Raw genomic sequence first — 23,144 nt, forward strand, 5'->3', positions numbered from 1 at the left:
AACAGCAGCAGTAGGCGTACCACTCAAGGATCCTCTGGAGGAATCCCAGTTAGGAGAGGACTCCTCAGTCTTGCCAGTGACATGGCCTGCAGGACTACTGATGTTCCTGACTGAGGAGAAAGTTGACGTTGAGGGAGTTGGTGTTGTGGCTTGCAGGAGCTTGGGTACAAGAGGAAGAAGGGATTTAGGTGTCAGTGGACTGCTTACGCTCTTACCCAAAGTTTCTGAACTTGACAGTGACTTCTGATGAATGCACAGCAGGTGACGTATAAGGGAGGATGTTCCTAGGTGGTTAACGTCCTTACCCCTACTCATTACGGATTGACAGAGGCAACACATGGCTTGACACCTGTTGTCCGGATTTGTGGATAAATAATTCTACACCCAAGAGGTTGCTTTTTTGGTATTTTGCCCAGGCATCATCCCACGAACAACAGGTGTCTCCCCTGATGCCTGATTTAAACAAACCACCTCACCATCAGAATCCTCATTGTCAACTTCCTCCTCAGTGCCAGCAACACCCATATCCTCATCCTGGTGTACTTCAACAGTGACATCTTCAATTTGAATATCGGAAACAGGACTGTGGGTGCTACTTCCAGCACTTGCATAGGGCGTGCAAATGGTGGAAGGAGCCACCTCTTCCCGTCCAGTGTTGGGAAGGTGAGGCATCACAACCGCCGACACACTTGGACTCTCCTTGGGGATTTGTGATACCATCTTAGAACGCACAGTCCTTTGCTGTGCTTTTTCCAGCTTAACTCATCATTTTTCTAGTGGGAGGATCAGGGCTTCCATCGTCATGTGAAGCTGAACCACTAGTCATGAACACAGGCCAGGGCCTTAGCCATTCCTTGCCACTCCGTGTCATAAATGGCATATTGGCAAGTTTCCATTTCTCCTCAGACCATTTCAATTTATTTTTTGGGGTCTTTTTACTGAACTTTGGCTTTTTGGATCTTACATGTCCTCTACTATCACATTGGGCACCAACCTTGGCAGACGACGTTGATGGCATTTCATCGTCTATGTCATGACTAGTGCCAGCAGCTTCAGCACTAGGAGGAAATGGTTCTTGATCTTTCCCTATTTTATCCTCCAAACAGCAGCACTGGACATATGGCAGCAGAGGACACCACTACTATGACTGGACTGATGCAGCACAAGACACCACCACTGGACTGATGCAGCACAACACAGAACCACTGGACTGGATTTATACAGCAGCACTGGACATATGGCAGCAGAGGACACCACCACTGTGACTGGACTGATGCAGCACAAGACACCACCACTGGACTGATGCAGCACAACACAGCACCACTGGACTGGATTTAAACAGCTACACTGGACATATGGCAGCAGAGGACAGAGGACACCACCACTGTGACTGGACTGATGCAGCATAAGACACTACACTGGACTGAGCAGCACAAGACAGCACTGGAATTGCCACCCCACTTTTCCCTCCCGCACAGACACTGAGGACGGAGACACGTCCTCTTGCTACACTCTCCAATACCGGAGTGAAAATGGCTGCGACGCGAGGCTCCTTATATGGAATCCAAACCCCCGCGAGATTCCAACAGCAGGATGATGACTTTTTGCCTCGTTCTGGTTTCCGAGTCAGGCGGGAAAACCCGAGCCGGGCTCGGGTTGTGAAGTTCGGGTAGGGTTCAGTTCTCAGGGAACCGAACCCGCTCATCTCTAATTAAATCTTAACCTAAAATAAATATATTTCCTAAGTATTCATTCATAAAAACAGTTATTTGACATCTGTAAGCATATATCTATTAAGACTGCATACTATGGTGGTCATTCCGAGTTGTTCGCTTGTTGCCGTTTTTCGCAACGCAGCGATTAGGTGGAAAATGCGCACAAAAAAAAAGTACTTTCACACAAAACTTAGTAGATTTACACAAGCTCGAGCGACGTTTTTTCATCGCTCGAGTGATCGTAGTGTGATTGACAGGAAGTGGGTGTTTCTGGGCGGAAACTGTCCGTTTTCAGGGAGTGTGCTAAAAAACGCAGGCGTGCCAGGAAAAAACGCAGGAGTGGCTGGATAAACGGGGGAGTGGCTGGCCGAACGCAGGGCGTGTTTGTGACGTCAAACCAGGAACTAAACGGACTGAGGTGATCGCAGTCTAGGAGTAGGTCTGGAGCTACTCAGAAACTGCAAGTAATTATTTAGTAGCAATTCTGCTAATCTTTCGTTCGCAATTCTGCTAAGCTAAGATACACTCCCAGAGGGTGGCGGCCTAGCGTTTACAATGCTGCTAAAAGCAGCTAGCGAGCGAACAACTCGGAATGACCACCTATGTACTTTGGAATTTTACATTTGTACTTTAATGATGTTGAAAATATTTATAGTGAATGCTCTTACTTTTAAACTTGTTCTGGTATCAAACATGGAAAAGTATAAACTTAGTTGCGTCACTTTGTTCAGTATTATCCTTCTGGAGTTATTTATTCCCTAGCAACCTATGATTACTTTAGAAGTAAATGGCAGTAGACATTTTGACCTCCCAGGAAGACAGATTTTTTTTTGCCAAATATCTCATCATCATATAAACTGAACCATGGAATGATAAAAGATCCAAATGAATATAAACCACTACAAAAGTGCAAGTGTAAAATGAACACTAACAAATGTCACAAGGTGGTGTGGTGTATTTGTGCAGTTAGGAGTATTGTGAATTATAGAATTGCATGGGTACTGTCAGATTCAAAGAATTAAGCTCAATGGCAGAGTTGAATGATTTCAGGAAGGCACCTTTGTTTTACGATCGAACGTAATGAATAAAACACAAGACAGTTGTGTCATCGTTATCCACTGAAGTTTATTAGGGAGTGTGTGCCTTCTTTTATAGCGGATCCAAAAAGTGTAAATACGTAGGAAAAACGAGTTTTATGGTAAGAACTTACCTTTGTTAAAACTCTTTCTGCGAGGTACACTGGGCACCAACAGGCTCAAAAGCTTTGACCTTCTTCCCAAGATGCATAGCGCCGCCTCCTATATCACCCCGCCTCCATGCACAGGAGCTCAGTTTTGTTAACCAGCCCAATGCAGTAGCAAGTAAAAGAGACGACAACTGCCAGTTGCCACAAACACCACACTCTCCCGACAGGAGAAGTGTCAGCGGCTAATGCCATACCAACCCAAAGAAGCTAAGTGCGTCAGGGTGGGCGCCTTGTGGAGCCCTGTGTACCTCGCAGAAAGAGTTTTAACAAAGGAAAGTTCTTGCCATAATACTCGTTTTCTGCTGCGGGGTACACTGGGCTCCACAAGGATAGACATTGGGGATGTCCTAAAGCAGTTCCTTATGGGAGGGGACGCACTGTAGCGGACACAAGAACCCGGCGTCCAAAGGAAGCATCCTGGGAAGTGGCGGTATCGAAGGCATAGAACCTAATGAACGTGTTCACTGAGGACCACGTAGCCGCCATGCACAATTGTTCAAGGGTTGCACCACGGCGGGCCGCCCAAGAAGGTCCAACAGACCGAGTAGAATGGGCCTTAATGTGATCAGAAGCAGAGAGACCAGCCTTCACATAAGCATGTGCAATCACCATTCTAATCCATCTGGCCAGAGTTTGCTTGTGAGCAGGCCAGCCCCGTTTGTGAAACCCAAACACAACAAAAAGACAATCAGATTTCCTAATAGGAGCAGTTCTCTTCACATAGATATGGAGAGCCCGTACCACATCCAAAGACCGCTCTTTGGCAGAGCCGTCTTAACAGCAGTGTAGGCCCCTGGGCACAGCAATGCACTGGGGCCCCTACCCACCCATCAACGGTAGGGGCGGGGGGTGCTATCAGCAGCAGCTTTGATGTCCCGCGGGGGTAGGGGGGTTCTATCTTTCGCTCAGCATGTAGGACCTGGAGAAATAATTCTGCTAATTACTCCTTTACTGCACAAATGGAGCAGGAAGGAGAACGCTAATCTGTAGAATGGGACAATGTGCTGAATGAAGGGGCCCTGGTACATGACTTCCAGGGTGGTAGGGGGTGTTTAATACACAGGGGAGGGGTGGATAGTGGAGTGGGCTTAATATTCATAATTTTCCGGGGGTCAAGGCAGCCTACTTTACTGCAGATATCTCCAGTTCCTTTACCACCTTTCAGGAGGTACTGGGGACACCTTTCAGGAGGTACTGGGGACACCTTTCAGGAGATATTGGGGACTTGGGGATCAGAGTTCAGGAACCAGAGCAATCCACCAACAAAAATATAACACTGCATATTAGGCGTGTGGAGCTGGAGCAGGGAGCAGCTGCTGGAAGGCTGATATCTCTGGTTCTGGGCATAGTAGAGACAAGCTGCCAGTGTCCACAGAAAGGGGAGAGTCCCAGCTTTTGGAGTATACCCTCAGAAAAATTCTTAAGTCAGACAGAACTCGAGATATCTGGCTGGGAAGAACAATTAACAGGCTTGGATGGGGACCACTGCTTTGAAGTCGGATATCTCCGGTTCCCCAGGGCCGATTTTCAAAAATCTGGTACCCCTGGAAAGAGGGGACCCACAGCTATCAGCCTAGGGCCCTTTTACTCCTGGGGCCCTTGGGCAAGAGCCCATTGAGCCCATACGAAAAGACGGCCCTGCTCTTTTGGAGACAGATCAGGAGAAACAAGTGCCGGAACTACAATCTCCTGATTAAGGTGGAGCGAAGAAACCACCATAGGTAGATAGCCGGGACGAGTCCTAAGAACCGCCCGGTCACGGTGAAATATCAGATATGGGGAACTACAGGACAAGGCACCCAAATCCGACACTCTTCTAGCTGAAGCAATAGCCAGCAGAAACACCACATTAAGGGAAAGCCACTTAAGGTCAGCTGAACCAAGAGATTCAAATGGAGACTCTTGTAACGCCTCCAAAACCACCGACAAGTCCCAAGGAGCCACAGGCGGGACATAGGGAGGTTGGATACGCAACACGCCCTGAGTAAAGGTATGCACATCAGGTAAGGTCGCAATTTTTCTCTGAAACCACACCGACAAGGCAGATATTTGAACCTTGAGGGAGGCCAGACGCAGGCCTAAGTCCAGGCCCTGCTGAAGAAAAGCCAACAACTTGGCTATACTGAACTGGGAAGCGTCATAATCGTTAGATGCGCACCAAACAAAGTAAGAATGCCAGACTCTATAGTAAATCCGAGCCGAAGCCGGTTTCCGGGCCCGCAACATAGTTTGACTGACCGCTTCAGAAAACCCTTTAGCCCTTAAGACGGAAGCTTCAAGAGCCACGCCGTCAAAGACAGCCGGGCTAGGTCTTGGTAGACACAAAGGCCCTGAACAAGGAGGTCTGGGCATTGTGGAAGTAGAATTGGACGCTCTGACGATAGGCCTTGCAGGTCTGAGAACCAGTGCTGTCTGGGCCACGCTGGAGCTATGAGAAGCAGAATTCCTTTTTCTTGCTTGAACTTCCGAATTACCCTGGGCAGGAGTGACACCGGAGGGAACACGTACGGCACCCGAATCCTCCACAGTACCGCCAGCGCATCCACGAATGCTGCTTGAGGATCCCTTGTCCTTGCTCCGAAGACCGGAACCTTGTGATTGTGTGGAGACGCCATCAGATCTACGTCTGGAAGGCCCCACCTTTCCACTAGGAGTTGAAACACTTCTGGATGGAGGCCCCACTCGCCGGCATGCACGTCCTGACGACTGAGAAAGTCCACTTCCCAATTCAGGACTCCCGGAATAAATATTGCCGATATGGCCGGTAGATTGCATTCTGCCCACTGTAGAATCCGTGAGACTTCCTTCATTGCTAGGTGGCTTTGAGTGCCGCCTTTATGATTTATGTAAACCACTGTGGTGGCGTTGTCCGACTGTACGTGAAAAGGACGGTTCTGAATTAAATGCTGGGCTAGGTTCAAGGCATTGAAGACCGCCCGCAACTCAAGAATATTGATCGAGAGGAGGGATCAGGGATGACTTCTTCCAGTTGATGAGCCACACGTGGGCTTGCAGAAACCGGACCGTCACATCTAGATGACGCAGGAGAAGTTCTGGGGAATTTGCCAGGATTAACAAGTCGTCCAAATACAGCAGTATCCTGACCCCTTGACGGCGGAGTACCACCGTCATCACCGCCATGACTTTTGTAAAGACTCGCGGAACCGTTGTTAAACCAAAAGGTAATGCCCGAAACTGGTAATGGCAGTTGCCAATCGCAAATCTCAGGTATTGCTGATGAGATACTGCTATAGGAATATGCAGGTAAGCATCCTGTATATCCAGGGAGACCTTGAAGTCCCCAGGTTCCAAGGCCAGAACTATAGAGCGAAGGGTTTCCATCCGGAACCTGGAAACCTTCACAAACCTGTTCAATGCCTTGAGGTTGAGAATGGGCCAGGAGGACCCATTCAGTTTCGGGACTAGAAACAGCGGAGAATAGTACCCCCGGCCCCTCTGTGCAAGAGGCACCTGTACTACGACTCCTGTATCCAGGAGGGTCTATACCACCGAATGTAGAGTGTTTGCCTTTGTCTTGTCCAACGGGACATCTGTCTGGCAAAATCGATGAGGGGATTTGTTTTTGAAGGCTATGGCGTAACCTCGCGTGACGACTTCCCGTACCCAGGCATCTGAAGTGGTCTTCAACCATTCCTGGGTATACCCTAGAAGCCGGCCCCCTACCCTGGGATCACCCCGAGGGAGTCCCGCCCCGTCATGCGGCAGGCTTATCTGTCTTGGAAGCTGGCTGACGGGCCGCCCAGGCTCTTTTGGGCTTAGGCTTACCAGGTTTGGAAGTGCGGGCCTGCTTGTTGTACGCCTGACCTTTTGCTTTACCTGAAGGACGAAAGGGGCGAAAGGAAGTACCTTTAGCCTTCGACACAGAAGGAGCAGTACTTGGCAGACAGGCAGTTTTGGCAGTAGCCAAGTCAGCCACAATCTTATTTAAATCCTCCCCAAACAGAATATCTCCCTTAAAAGGGAGTACCTCCAGGGTTTTTCTAGAGTCTAGATTTACAGACCAGGACCTCAGCCACAATATCCGGCGAGCCAGGACTGACGTAGTAGAGGCCTTGGCTGCCAGGACACCGGCATCAGAAGCCGCCTCTTTAATATAACGAGAAGCTGTGACAATATAAGACAAGTATTGTCTAGCATGGTCAGAGGAGATTTCAGCATCTAACTCCAAGGCCCATGCTTCAATGGCCTCTGCAGCACAAGTAGCTGCAATAGTGGGCCTTTGTGCAGCACCCGTGAGGGTGTAAATAGCTTTCAGACAACCCTCCACACGTTTATCCGTAGGCTCTTTTAGAGACGTGACGGTGGTGACCGGTAGAGCTGAGGAAACCACCATCCTAGCCACATGTGAGTCCACTGGAGGAGGCATATCCCAATTTTTAGACAGCTCCGGCGTGAGAGGATAGCGAGCCAGCATCTTCTTTTGAGGCACAAACTTCGTACCCGGGTTTTCCCAGGGTTCCTGACGTATATCAATTAGATGGTCAGAGTGAGGTAAAACTTGTTTAATCACCTTCTGACGCTTGAACCTATCTGGTTTCATAGGAGGAACGGATGGCTCGGGATCATCCGTAATCTGTAAAATTAACTTAATAGCCTCCAAAAGATCAGGAACATCCACATGTGAACTACCCTCCCCATCAGCCGAGTCAAAACCTGTGGGGTCAGTGTAAGTGCCGTCTTCATCCGACGAGGTGTCAGTGACAGCAGTGGATTGTGAGGAGACAATCGCTCGCCTAGAGAACCCCTTGGACGTAGGCGAGCGACGGACAGACTTTTTAGTAGTCAGGGACTGGCTCAACTTCTTTATTTGAGCAGATAAATCGTCCGCCCACGGCGGGTTAGCTGCAGGGACCACAAACATTTGCAACGGCATTGGGGGTCCCATAGGGGTGTTCGTTTATGAACTAGTGTATGCAGAAGCGTGGAAAAAGCGGCCCACGCGGGTCATTATTTGCCCCCGTTGCCACCGTCCCACTGGGGGGCAAGGAGCCCCCAGAACCAGAGCCCAAAGCTGCTATATTCTCCTCATAGATATCTGCGGCTTCAGCAACACCGGCAGTGTGTTCAGCCCCAGAACCGTTACCCTCAGAAGCAGACATGATATAACGTGCAGTATCAGGTAACACAGTACAATTTGTCAGCAGCACAATACCTCTAGCCCAAACCCCTGCGCAGTGTAGTCAGCACCAGCAGAGATAAAGGAGAGATATGGTGACTAAATCACAGAGAAAAATACGTAATACAGTATATCTTTGTGAAAATCCTATATTAGATAAAACCTGACGCACCAAGCCCCCTCAGGTTATAGAATAGACACCACTCAGCTATCAAATGCACACACAAATAGTCACAGTCTGTACAATGCAGAGGTTATTACTAACAATAATATTGCACTGGACTAACTTACACAGCTATATAACAATAGATATAACAGTACACAGTAAGAACTGGATGTATATCACAGGGTAATTGTATTAGGAAACCCTGACTAAGTGCACTCTTTCTTAACTAACACTGACTAAAAAAGGCAGGTAGAATACTTAAGTGTCTTGTAAAGTCACAGCACTGACAACCAGGCGGCTTTACACAGGAGGATTTGCCCAAGCATTCCCAGGAACAGTGTAGCGGAGAGAAATGGCGCCCAAACACTGACAGGGAGTGAGGGAGAGACAGATATGCAGCTCCAGGGCGGGAACATTTGCGGGAAATGGCGCCCTGGGGCTGGGGCAGGGGCTCCAGGTCTAAGCCTTATCCCCCTGCTGGCAAAACCACCGGGTACTGCGGGCTATTAGTAAAATGGTTTTAAGGGAAAACCTGACCTGCACCCATGCCCTGGTGATCTAGTGGGATCACCTGTACTGCCACAGTGTCCACCGCCAGCGCGCGCGGCCCGCCTCCCACTGACCGCGCCGGATCACGATAAAGTACGGGTCCTGCAAGCGGGACCCACTTACCACCTCCTGAAGCGCAGCCACGCGATCCCGGACAGCCCCCATCGTGTGTGCCTGACCATAGAAGAAAACCGGAGCCTCCTGCTGTAGTTACCCGGCAACCAGGGCTCGGGAGTGTACAGCGCCGCTGGGGAGAGATGGAGCTGCAGCAGTAAATGTCACTAGACAAGTACACTAGAGATGAGCGGGTTCGGTTTCTCTGAATCCGAACCCGCCCGAACTTCATGGTTTTTTTCACGGGTCCGAGCAGACTCGGATCCTCCCGCCTTGCTCGGTTAACCCGAGCGCGCCCGAACGTCATCATGACGCTGTCGGATTCTCGCGAGACTCGGATTCTATATAAGGAGCCGCGCGTCGCCGCCATTTTCACACGTGCATTGAGATTGATAGGGAGAGGACGTGGCTGGCGTCCTCTCCATTTAGATTAGAAGAGAGAGAGAGAGAGAGAGAGAGAGAGAGATTGACCTGATTTACTGGAGCTTAGGAGTACTGTAGAAGTGTAGAGAGTGCAGAGTTTACTAGTGACTGACCACAGTGACCACCAGACAGTGCAGTTTTATTTAATATATCCGTTCTCTGCCTGAAAAAAACGATACACACAGTGACTCAGTCACATACCATATCTGTGTGCACTGCTCAGCCCAGTGTGCTGCATCATCTATGTATATATATCTGACTGTGCTCAGCTCACACAGCTTATAATTGTGGGGGAGACTGGGGAGCACTGCAGTGCCAGTTATAGGTTATAGCAGGAGCCAGGAGTACATATTATATTAAAATTAAACAGTGCACACTTTTGCTGCAGGAGTGCCACTGCCAGTGTGACTGACCAGTGACCTGACCACACTGACCACCAGTATAGTTAGTAGTATACTATATTGTGATTGCCTGAAAAAGTTAAACACTCGTCGTGTGACTTCACTTGTGTGGTGTTTTTTTTTTTATTCTATAAAAAACTCATTCTGCTGACAGACAGTGTCCAGCAGGTCCGTCATTATATAATATATACCTGTCCGGCTGCAGTAGTGATATATATATATTTTTTATATCATTATTTATCATCCAGTCGCAGCAGACACAGTACGGTAGTTCACGGCTGTAGCTACCTCTGTGTCGGCACTCGGCAGTCCATCCATAATTGTATACCACCTACCCGTGGTTTTTTTTTCTTTCTTCTTTATACATACATACTACTACATCTCTTTATCAACCAGTCTATATTAGCAGCAGACACAGTACAGTACGGTAGTCCACGACTGTAGCTACCTCTGTGTCGGCACTCGGCAGTCCGTCCATAATTGTATACCACCTACCCGTGGTTTTTTTTTCTTTCTTCTTTATACATACATACTACTACATCTCTTTATCAACCAGTCTATATTAGCAGCAGACACAGTACAGTACGGTAGTTCACGGCTGTAGCTACCTCTGTGTCGGCACTCGGCAGTCCGTCCATAATTGTATACCACCTACCCGAGGTTTTTTTTTCTTTCTTCTTTATACATACATACTACTACATCTCTTTATCAACCAGTCTATATTAGCAGCAGACACAGTACAGTACGGTAGTTCACGGCTGTAGCTACCTCTGTGTCGGCACTCGGCAGTCCGTCCATAATTGTATACCACCTACCCGAGGTTTTTTTTTCTTTCTTCTTTATACATACATACTACTACATCTCTTTATCAACCAGTCTATATTAGCAGCAGACACAGTACAGTACGGTAGTTCACGGCTGTAGCTACCTCTGTGTCGGCACTCGGCAGTCCGTCCATAATTGTATACCACCTACCCGAGGTTTTTTTTTCTTTCTTCTTTATACATACATACTACTACATCTCTTTATCAACCAGTCTATATTAGCAGCAGACACAGTACAGTACGGTAGTTCACGGCTGTAGCTACCTCTGTGTCGGCACTCGGCAGTCCGTCCATAATTGTATACCACCTACCCGTGGTTTTTTTTTCTTTCTTCTTTATACTTATACATACTACTACATCTCTTTATCAACCAGTCTATATTAGCAGCAGACACAGTACAGTACGGTAGTCCACGGCTGTAGCTACCTCTGTGTCGGCACTCGGCAGTCCGTCCATAATTGTATACCACCTACCCGTGGTTTTTTTTTCTTTCTTCTTTATACTTATACATACTACTACATCTCTTTATCAACCAGTCTATATTAGCAGCAGACACAGTACAGTACGGTAGTCCACGGCTGTAGCTACCTCTGTGTCGGCACTCGGCAGTCCGTCCATAATTGTATACCACCTACCCGTGGTTTTTTTTTCTTTCTTCTTTATACTTATACATACTACTACATCTCTTTATCAACCAGTCTATATTAGCAGCAGACACAGTACAGTACGGTAGTCCACGGCTGTAGCTACCTCTGTGTCGGCACTCGGCAGTCCGTCCATAATTGTATACCACCTACCCGTGGTTTTTTTTTCTTTCTTCTTTATACTTATACATACTACTACATCTCTTTATCAACCAGTCTATATTAGCAGCAGACACAGTACAGTACGGTAGTCCACGGCTGTAGCTACCTCTGTGTCGGCACTCGGCAGTCCGTCCATAATTGTATACCACCTACCCGTGGTTTTTTTTTCTTTCTTCTTTATACTTATACATACTACTACATCTCTTTATCAACCAGTCTATATTAGCAGCAGACACAGTACAGTACGGTAGTCCACGGCTGTAGCTACCTCTGTGTCGGCACTCGGCAGTCCATCCATAATTGTATACCACCTACCCGTGGTTTTTTTTTCTTTCTTCTTTATACTTATACATACTACTACATCTCTTTATCAACCAGTCTATATTAGCAGCAGACACAGTACAGTACGGTAGTCCACGGCTGTAGCTACCTCTGTGTCGGCACTCGGCAGTCCGTCCATAATTGTATACCACCTACCCGTGGTTTTTTTTTCTTTCTTCTTTATACTTATACATACTACTACATCTCTTTATCAACCAGTCTATATTAGCAGCAGACACAGTACAGTACGGTAGTTCACGGCTGTAGCTACCTCTGTGTCGGCACTCGGCAGTCCGTCCATAATTGTATACTAGTATCCATCCATCTCCATTGTTTACCTGAGGTGTCTTTTAGTTGTGCCTATTAAAATATGGAGAACAAAAATGTTGAGGTTCCAAAATTAGGGAAAGATCAAGATCCACTTCCACCTCGTGCTGAAGCTGCTGCCACTAGTCATGGCCGAGACGATGAAATGCCAGCAACGTCGTCTGCCAAGGCCGATGCCCAATGTCATAGTACAGAGCATGTCAAATCCAAAACACCAAATATCAGTAAAAAAAGGACTCCAAAACCTAAAATAAAATTGTCGGAGGAGAAGCGTAAACTTGCCAATATGCCATTTACCACACGGAGTGGCAAGGAACGGCTGAGGCCCTGGCCTATGTTCATGGCTAGTGGTTCAGCTTCACATGAGGATGGAGGCACTCAGCCTCTCGCTAGAAAAATGAAAAGACTCAAGCTGGCAAAAGCAGTAGCACCGCAAAGAACTGTGCGTTCTTCGAAATCCCAAATCCACAAGGAGAGTCCAATTGTGTCGGTTGCGATGCCTGACCTTCCCAACACTGGACGTGAAGAGCATGCGCCTTCCACCATTTGCACGCCCCCTGCAAGTGCTGGAAGGAGCACCCGCAGTCCAGTTCCTGATAGTCAGATTGAAGATGTCAGTGTTGAAGTACACCAGGATGAGGAGGATATGGGTGTTGCTGGCGCTGGGGAGGAAATTGACCAGGAGGATTCTGATGGTGAGGTGGTTTGTTTAAGTCAGGCACCCGGGGAGACACCTGTTGTCCGTGGGAGGAATATGGCCGTTGACATGCCTGGTGAAAATACCAAAAAAATCAGCTCTTCGGTGTGGAGGTATTTCAACAGAAATGCGGACAACAGGTGTCAAGCCGTGTGTTCCCTTTGTCAAGCTGTAATAAGTAGGGGTAAGGACGTTAACCACCTCGGAACATCCTCCCTTATACGTCACCTGCAGCGCATTCATAATAAGTCAGTGACAAGTTCAAAAACTTTGGGTGACAGCGGAAGCAGTCCACTGACCAGTAAATCCCTTCCTCTTGTAACCAAGCTCACGCAAACCACCCCACCAACTCCCTCAGTGTCAATTTCCTCCTTCCCCAGGAATGCCAATAGTCCTGCAGGCCATGTCACTGGCAATTCTGACGAGTCCTCTCCTGCCTGGGATTCCTCCGATGCATCCTTGCGTGTAACGCCTACTGCTGCTGGCGCTGCTGTTGTTGCTGCTGGGAGTCGATGGTCATCCCAGAGGGGAAGTCGTAAGACCACTTTTACTACTTCCACCAAGCAATTGACTGTCCAACAGTCCTTTGCGAGGAAGATGAAATATCACAGCAGTCATCCTACTGCAAAGCGGATAACTGAGGCCTTGGCATCCTGGGTGGTGAGAAACGTGGTTCCGGTATCCATCATTACTGCAGAGCCAACTAGAGACTTGTTGGAGGTACTGTGTCCCCGGTACCAAATACCATCTAGGTTCCATTTCTCTAGGCAGGCGATACCGAAAATTTACACAGACCTCAGAAAAAGAGTCACCAGTGTCCTAAAAAATGCAGCTGTACCCAATGTCCACTTAACCACGGACATGTGGACAAGTGGAGCAGGGCAGGGTCAGGACTATATGACTGTGACAGCCCACTGGGTAGATGTATGGACTCCCGCCGCAAGAACAGCAGCGGCGGCACCAGTAGCAGCATCTCGCAAACGCCAACTCTTTCCTAGGCAGGCTACGCTTTGTATCACCGCCTTCCAGAATACGCACACAGCTGAAAACCTCTTACGGCAACTGAGGAAGATCATCGCGGAATGGCTTACCCCAATTGGACTCTCCTGTGGATTTGTGGCATCGGACAACGCCAGCAATATTGTGTGTGCATTAAATATGGGCAAATTCCAGCACGTCCCATGTTTTGCACATACCTTGAATTTGGTGGTGCAGAATTAATTAAAAAACGACAGGGGCGTGCAAGAGATGCTGTCGGTGGCCAGAAGAATTGCGGGACACTTTCAGCGTACAGGCACCACGTACAGAAGACTGGAGCACCACCAAAAACTACTGAACCTGCCCTGCCATCATCTGAAGCAAGAAGTGGTAACGAGGTGGAATTCAACCCTCTATATGCTTCAGAGGTTGGAGGAGCAGCAAAAGGCCATTCAAGCCTATACAATTGAGCACGATATAGGAGGTGGAATGCACCTGTCTCAAGCGCAGTGGAGAATGATTTCAACGTTGTGCAAGGTTCTGCTGCCCTTTGAACTTGCCACACGTGAAGTCAGTTCAGACACTGCCAGCCTGAGTCAGGTCATTCCCCTCATCAGGCTTTTGCAGAAGAAGCTGGAGACATTGAAGGAGGAGCTAACACGGAGCGATTCCGCTAGGCATGTGGGACTTGTGGATGGAGCCCTTAATTCGCTTAACAAGGATTCACGGGTGGTCAATCTGTTGAAATCAGAGCACTACATTTTGGCCACCATGCTCGATCCTAGATTTAAAGCCTACCTTGGATCTCTCTTTCCGGCAGACACAAGTCTGCTGGGGTTGAAAGACCTGCTGGTGAGAAAATTGTCAAGCGGAACGCGACCTGTCAACATCTCCTCCTTCACATTCTCCCGCAACTGGGGGTGCGAGGAAAAGGCTCAGAATTCCGAGCCCACCCGCTGGCGGTGATGCAGGGCAGTCTGGAGCGACTGCTGATGCTGACATCTGGTCCGGACTGAAGGACCTGACAACGATTACGGACATGTCGTCTACTGTCACTGCATATGATTCTCTCACCATTGAAAGAATGGTGGAGGATTATATGAGTGACCGCATCCAAGTAGGCACGTCACACAGTCCATACTTATACTGGCAGGAAAAAGAGGCAATTTGGAGGCCATTGCACAAACTGGCTTTATTCTACCTAAGTTGCCCTCCCACAAGTGTGTACTCCGAAAGAGTGTTTAGTGCCGCCGCTCACCTTGTCAGCAATCGGCGTACGAGGTTACATCCAGAAAATGTGGAGAAGATGATGTTCATTAAAATGAATTATAATCAATTCCTCCGCGGAGACATTGACCAGCAGCAATTGCCTCCACAAAGTACACAGGGAGCTGAGATGGTGGATTCCAGTGGGGACGAATTGATAATCTGTGAGGAGGGGGATGTACACGGTGATATATCGGAGGGTGATGATGAGGTGGACATCTTGCCTCTGTAGAGCCAGTTTGTGCAAGGAGAGATTAATTGCTTCTTTTTTGGTGGGGGTCCAAACCAACCCGTCATTTCAGTCACAGTCGTGTGGCAGACCCTGTCACTGAAATGATGGGTTGGTTAAAGTGTGCATGTCCTGTTTATACAACATAAGGGTGGGTGGGAGGGCCCAAGGACAATTCCATCTTGCACCTCTTTTTTCTTTTCTTTTTCTTTGCGTCATGTGCTGTTTGGGGAGGGTTTTTTGGAAGGGCCATCCTGCGTGACACTGCAGTGCCACTCCTAGATGGGCCCGGTGTTTGTGTCGGCCACTAGGGTCGCTTATCTTACTCACACAGTCAACTACCTCATTGCGCCTCTTTTTTTCTTTGCGTCATGTGCTGTTTGGGGAGGTTTTTTTGGAAGGGACATCCTGCGTGACACTGCAGTGCCACTCCTAAATGGGCCCGGTGTTTGTGTCGGCCACTAGGGTCGCTTATCTTACTCACACAGTCAGCTACCTCATTGCGCCTCTTTTTTTCTTTGCGTCATGTGCTGTTTGGGGAGGGTTTTTTGGAAGGGCCATCCTGCGTGACACTGCAGTGCCACTCCTAGATGGGCCCGGTGTTTGTGTCGGCCACTAGGGTCGCTAATCTTACTCACACAGCTACCTCATTGCGCCTCTTTTTTTCTTTGCGTCATGTGCTGTTTGGGGAGGGTTTTTTGGAAGGGACATCCTGCGTGACACTGCAGTGCCACTCCTAAATGGGCCCGGTGTTTGTGTCGGCCACTACGGTCGCTAATCTTACTCACACAGCTACCTCATTGCGCCTCTTTTTTTCTTTGCGTCATGTGCTGTTTGGGGAGGGTTTTTTGGAAGGGACATCCTGCGTGACACTGCAGTGCCACTCCTAAATGGGCCCGGTGTTTGTGTTGGCCACTAGGGTCGCTTATCTTACTCACACAGTCAGCTACCTCATTGCGCCTCTTTTTTTCTTTGCGTCATGTGCTGTTTGGGGAGTGTTTTTTGGAAGGGCCATCCTGCGTGACACTGCAGTGCCACTCCTAGATGGGCCCGGTGTTTGTGTCGGCCACTAGGGTCGCTAATCTTACTCACACAGCTACCTCATTGCGCCTCTTTTTTTCTTTGCGTCATGTGCTGTTTGGGGAGGGTTTTTTGGAAGGGACATCCTGCGTGACACTGCAGTGCCACTCCTAAATGGGCGCGGTGTTTGTGTCGGCCACTACGGTCGCTAATCTTACTCACACAGCTACCTCATTGCGCCTCTTTTTTTCTTTGCGTCATGTGCTGTTTGGGGAGGGTTTTTTGGAAGGGACATCCTGCGTGACACTGCAGTGCCACTCCTAAATGGGCCCGGTGTTTGTGTCGGCCACTAGGGTCGCTTATCTTACTCACACAGTCAGCTACCTCATTGCGCCTCTTTTTTTCTTTGCGTCATGTGCTGTTTGGGGAGTGTTTTTTGGAAGGGCCATCCTGCGTGACACTGCAGTGCCACTCCTAGATGGGCCCGGTGTTTGTGTCGGCCACTAGGGTCGCTAATCTTACTCACACAGCTACCTCATTGCGCCTCTTTTTTTCTTTGCGTCATGTGCTGTTTGGGGAGGGTTTTTTGGAAGGGACATCCTGCGTGACACTGCAGTGCCACTCCTAAATGGGCCCGGTGTTTGTGTCGGCCACTAGGGTCGCTAATCTTACTCACACAGCTACCTCATTGCGCCTCTTTTTTTCTTTGCGTCATGTGCTGTTTGGGGAGGGTTTTTTGGAAGGGACATCCTGCGTGACACTGCAGTGCCACTCCTAGATGGGCCAGGTGTTTGTGTCGGCCACTAGGGTCGCTTAGCTTAGTCATCCAGCGACCTCGGTGCAAATTTTAGGACTAAAAATAATATTGTGAGGTGTGAGGTATTCAGAATAGACTGAAAATTAGTGGAAATTATGGTTTTTGAGGTTAATAATAATATGGGATCAAAATGACCCCCAAATTCTATGATTTAAGCTGTTTTTTAGGGTTTTTTGAAAAAAACACCCGAATCCAAAACACACCCGAATCCGACAAAAAAAATTCGGTGAGGTTTTGCCAAAACGCGGTCAAACCCAAAACACGGCCGCGGAACCGAACCCAAAACCAAAACACAAAACCCGAAAAATTTCAGGCGCTCATCACTAATGTACACACCGCTGCTGCCCTTGAAGTCTTCACTTTTCTTCTCAAAAAGCTCTTCTTAGGGCTGCCCAGAGCAGCCCCTCTGTTATGTGCATGCTATCTGCGGCACCAACTACATAACTGAGCTCCTGTGCAGGGAGGCGGAGTTATAGAGGAGGCGGCGCTATGCATTCTGGGAACAGTCAAAGCTTTTCAGCCTGTTGGTGCCTCAGATCAAGATCCTACTCTACACCCCAATGTCTATCCTTGTGGAGCCCAGTGTACCCCACAGCAGAAATCGTGCTGATAACATTATCTATGTTTAGCATTCCTGCGCTAGGCATAGATGAAATTCTCAAACATTCTATATTGATGAAAAATACTTTTTACTGGAAACTTCACTTATGAATAACTATGCTATTTTGATACAAAATGTAGTCATGTGCGATGAATATCCTGAAAGCTGATCTAACAGTACTATTTATATTTGTACAACTTCATAACTCCCAACTGTCCCTATTTTGTCAGGACAGACCCGTTGTTCTGGGACTGTCCCGCTGTCCCACCTGTGGATCGCAGTGTGGATGCAATGCTGCCCGATTTACCAATATCAGGAATGCAAAGCTTTCCCGATATTGGCCCCCACAGCTTCCACTATCTCGCTGCACAGCTGGTCAGGCAGACGGTTCCCCAGGAAGCCTCCGCTGTGCATTGGTATCTGGCTGACCGCACATGCACAGACACCCCCCCCCCCCCCCACCCCGGCAGCTCACTTAGCGCATCACAGTGACGGGCCCTTTTTCGGAGCCCCTGTCCCTGCTTGTGCTCATTAATACATTCAGGTGACAGGATCTCATTGAATATGGGCACAGATCGCATTGAATATGCAATAATTGATAAATAGGCCCTGTAGAGTGTGCAGTGTAAGGGAATGGAGCAGGACGGAGGGCAGTGTGCTGCTAGAGTTGGTCATGCTCCCTTATTATGAGCGACAACCTCTTTTTTCCCCCCATTTTAAATCAGTGCACATGATGGGAGGAGAAGCAGATACGTAACCAACAGCCAAGATACTGGCGGTTGCTATACCGACGCTGGCATCCCGAACACGGACACCATCCTGGTATCAGCAAACCGACGCCAAACGGGATGTCGGCGTCACAATACCGACAGCTGGCATCTCAAATGCCCTGACAGCAGGATGTGCTGGCGTCCTTCCACAGGGGAAAGTTAGGTTTAGGCAGAAGGGAGGTTAGGCATAGGGGGAAGAGCAGGGAAGGTAAGGGATAGGCATCAAGCGGGGAGGGTTAGGTTTAGGCAGCGGGGAAGGGAGGGTTAGGCATCAAGCAGGGAGGGTTAGGGAGCGGGGAAGGGAGGATTAGGGTTAGGCATCAAGCAGGAAGGGTTAGAGTTAGGCAGCGGGGAAGGGAGGGTTAGGTTTAGGCAGCGGGGAAGGGAGGGTTAGGCACCCACAAGGGAGGGTTACGGTAGGGAATGGGTGAGTGCTATGGGGCTTACTGGCGGGCCACCGTGATTATAAATGACGGGATGCCAGTGTCGGTATACTGACCACCGGCGTCCCATCCACCGGTCATTCATACTGATCCCGTTACAGATACAGAAACCACTCTATACTGTTTTTTGGTCAGAACAACAACTAAGGGGTATATGCAATTGCGGTCGAATTGACGCAAAGTCGAAAAACGGGACATTTTCGACAAAAAAACATGTCGAATTGGATTCGTCAATGCAATACAGTACTTTTCGTCAAAATACCTGCCATTTCAGATTCGACTTTTTGCAAATCGACATTTTCAAAATTCGACATGTCTGCAATGGTCAAAATGCGGCTTTTCGACAAAAGTATATTCAATTGAAGAATGTCGATTCGACAACAGTGCTTTTCGACAGCAATTTCGTCAATTTCATTCCGCCTCACTTTGCTGGCGGGATCTAATAAAAAAATTTGTAAAAATGTATTTTTTTTGCTTTTTGGATTGCTAATAGCATATCTATTTATATTTGAAGGGATTATCTACTTGGTTTGTCTTTTTTTTGACTCACAAGTATTATTTAATTGATTTTTTAAAAGAATATTTTTTTCTTCACTCTGCTGAGGGAAATGTACCCATGATTCCACAGTTTTACCCAGGATACACTTCTGCAAAGCCCCTCCTCTATCCTCACTCCCGGGTTTGAGACTTCAGGGAGAAGGAGCCATTACAGTCAGCTCTCTCGTGGAATCGTTTTTTTAGGACAATCCCTGCGTTTTAACACATTTATATCCTATTTTTGTACTGACTACAATAATGGAGCCTTTTTCTGACCAGATTGTGATGTTCATGCTGGCTGCAAGCATGGAGGAAGAAAGGGCTGCTGAACATCAGGATCAAGGTCAGTAAATGTCTGCATTGGGTGAGTCAGTATTGCATGTTTCATTTCCACGTCCACGCCAGTATCGCACTAGGCGTGAACTGGAGGATCTCAGCGAGTTCGAGGTGATTCAAAATTATCGCTTATCGACTCGCGACATATATTCGCTGTACGCTCTGTTGGAGGCCGACCTGGAACCTCGGGCACGGACCAATCGCGCAGTCAGCGGTTTCCAGAAACTGCTGGCTACGTTACATTTTTTGGCGTCAGGCACATTCCAGCCTACTTTGTCTCAAACATGCGTTTTTTCACAGTCGACACTGTCGCGCTGTATAACCCAGGTCATTAGGGCTTTCCGCAAATTGACGATTCAGTTCATCACATTTCCAGATACGGGCAGCGGATGTCGTGAGATCAAATTAGGCTTTTTTACCAAATACAATTTTCCCAATGTTCTGGGCGCGATTGACTGTACCCACGTGCAGATCAGACCACCACAGAATTCGGAAGAATGTTTTCGGAACCGAAAACATTAACATTCCATGAATATACAGGCGGTCTGTGATGTCAACATGAAATTTTTGAATATTTTTGTGGGATTTCCTGGATCGTCTCACGACTCCTTCATCCTAAGTCAGTCATCGCTGTTTGACAATTTCGAAACAGGAAACATGCTGAATGGCTGGCTGTTAGGTATTTATTTTAATTGTTTTTATTTTATTTTATTTTTTATTTTTATTTTTTATATTACCCACCATTTTTTTCATTTCCATAGGCGATGCGGGTTATCCCAACAAATCGTGGCTCTTGACCCCATTGTCTAATCCTGTTGGTAGAGCAGAAAAACGTTACCAAGAGACACACAAAGCATCGAGGCAAATAATTGAGCGTGCCTTCGGTGTACTTAAAAGCCGGTTTAGATGTTTAGACACTTCCGGTGGTGCTCTTTTGTACTCACCGGCGAAGGTTTGCGGCATGGTAAATGCATGTTGTATTTTACACAACATATGTGTCGCAAACCGTTTGCCGGTGACTCTTCGTCGCAGTGCTTTCCGACGCGGGAACCGTTCTTCTGCTCTACCGGTGGGTATGGACGAAGGAGATGATTCCCGACGGACATTGATCCAAAGCTTTTTTTCCACTGCCTGTGAGTATACTTGTAACATTTGTATTATCGTGTAAACTGAGATTGTAATATTCTAAGAAAAAATCTTTATTTATGTATTTCAGAGTATTACGTCCTGTTGACGCACCTTCCCAGGCCTGTTTTCAAAGTTTCGTCCTGTTGACGACCTGTTACCCCGTTTTTTCCTGTTGTTGGGTTGCCGCAAATATTGGACCCGTTTATCCCACTCTACCATGGGCAACCTACTTGTGATGTGGACCTGAACCTCCGCCATGTAGCAGACAACCCCCCTCAGGTGAGATGTATTGCCCAAAACTCCCTCCTGTCCAAGTCACCCCGGCATGTCCAAAGTGCAGCCCTCCGGCATTTGCAAAACTGCACATCCAAACATGCCCTGATACACCAATGCCTACACTGTGTCAGGGAATGTTTGGATGTGTAGTTACTCAAGTGCCGGAGGGCTGCATTTGGGACAAAGGCCGCTGTAACCTGCTTGTGTCAAAGTGTTGCTTGTACCTTTTCTTTTCCATAGAAGGGTGACACTATTACCAATAGCTGGAACCTCATACTATTCTCTTCCACAGGTCTTGCGGAGTATCCTTCCAAAGTGGTGTGGATGTGAAGAGAGACGACAATTCCACTGATGTACCATGGCATGGGTGACCTACTTGTGATGTGGACCGGAACCTCCGCCATGTAGCAGACAACCCCCCTCAGGTGAGATGTATTGCCCAAAACTCCCTCCTGTCCAAGTCACCCCGGCATGTCCAAAGTGCAGCCCTCCGGCATTTGCAAAACTGCACATCCAATCATGCCCTGACACACCAATGCTTACGCTGTGTCAGGGAATGTTTGGATGTGTAGTTACTCAAGTGCCGGAGGGCTGCATTTGGGACAAAAGCCACTGTAACCTGCTTGTGTCAAAGTGTTGCTTGTACCTTTTCTTTTCCATAGAAGGGTGACACTATTACCAATAGCTGGAACCTCATACTATTCTCTTCCACAGGTCTTGCGGAGTATCCTTCCCAAGTGGTGTGGATGTGAAGAGAGACGACAATTCCACTGATGTACCATGGCATGGGTGACCTACTTGTGATGTGGACCGGAACCTCCGCCATGTAGCTGACAACCCCCCTCAGGTGAGATGTATTGCCCAAAACTCCCTCCTGTCCAAGTCACCCCGGCATGTCCAAAGTGCAGCCCTCTGGCATTTGCAAAACTGCACATCCAATCATGCCCTGATACACCAATGCCTACACTGTGTCAGGGAATGTTTGGATGTGTAGTTACTCAAGTGCCGGAGGGCTGCATTTGGGACAAAAGCCACTGTAACCTGCTTGTGTCAAAGTGTTGCTTGTACCTTTTCTTTTCCATAGAAGGGTGACACTATTACCAATAGCTGGAACCTCATACTATTCTCTTCCACAGGTCTTGCGGAGTATCCTTCCCAAGTGGCGTGGATGTGAAGAGACACGACAGTTCCACTGATGTACCATGGCATGGGCGACCTACTTGTGATGTGGACCGGAACCTCCGCCATGTAGCAGACAACCCCCCTCAGGTGAGATGTATTGCCCAAAACTCCCTCCTGTCCAAGTCACCCCGGCATGTCCAAAGTGCAGCCCTCCAGCATTTGCAAAACTGCACATCCAAACATGCCCTGATACACCAATGCCTACACTGTGTCAGGGAATGTTTGGATGTGTAGTTACTCAAGTGCCGGAGGGCTGCATTTGGGACAAAGGCCGCTGTAACCTGCTTGTGTCAAAAGTGTTGCTTGTACCTTTTCTTTTCCATAGAAGGGTAACACTATTACCAATAGCTGGAACCTCATACTGTTCTCTTCCACAGGTCTTGTGGAGTATTCTTCCCAAGTTGCTTGAATCATCGTGGATGAAAAGGGACACGACAGTTCCCCTGCTGTACCATGGGCGACCTAACACAATACCACTGCATCTCATATATTACATTTTATTTACTAATAATTTAAAGAAAAACCACACAAAACTTCTCATTTTAAACATGTATTGAAGAAATATAAATGTATTTTATTTTGGAATAAAAAATAAAATGTAACAAAACAAAAAAGTAGTGTTTGTTCTTCTTTACATTCTTTACTTGTGTAGATATCTGTGAAAAAAAAAATCCATATTAAGTAAAGACACTAATGATGTCATGTTCATTCCTTTCCCAAGAACATTGTGGAACCACACAGTCCAGCATGACCCATTGCTGGGCTGTGTGGTTCCACAAGGGCAGGCGGTCCAAAGTGGAATAGTGGTGTCAGTGGTCAGCACTTTGACACGCCT

At 47.9% G+C, this 23,144-nt stretch overlaps 1 long non-coding RNA gene across 1 annotated transcript; it reads left to right on the top strand.

The window, feature by feature from the left end:
• The first annotated feature begins 20,488 nt into the window (after window positions 1-20,488).
• Window positions 20,489-22,851, top strand: LOC134965506 (uncharacterized). The gene is made up of 6 exons (XR_010188405.1): window positions 20,489-20,856; window positions 20,940-21,130; window positions 21,420-21,552; window positions 21,842-21,974; window positions 22,264-22,396; window positions 22,687-22,851. It is a non-coding gene; the product is annotated as an uncharacterized LOC134965506 (long non-coding RNA).
• The last annotated feature ends 293 nt before the right edge of the window (window positions 22,852-23,144 follow it).

Source organism: Pseudophryne corroboree, chromosome 10 (genome assembly GCF_028390025.1).
Source record: "Pseudophryne corroboree isolate aPseCor3 chromosome 10, aPseCor3.hap2, whole genome shotgun sequence".
Lineage (NCBI taxonomy): Eukaryota > Metazoa > Chordata > Amphibia > Anura > Myobatrachidae > Pseudophryne > Pseudophryne corroboree.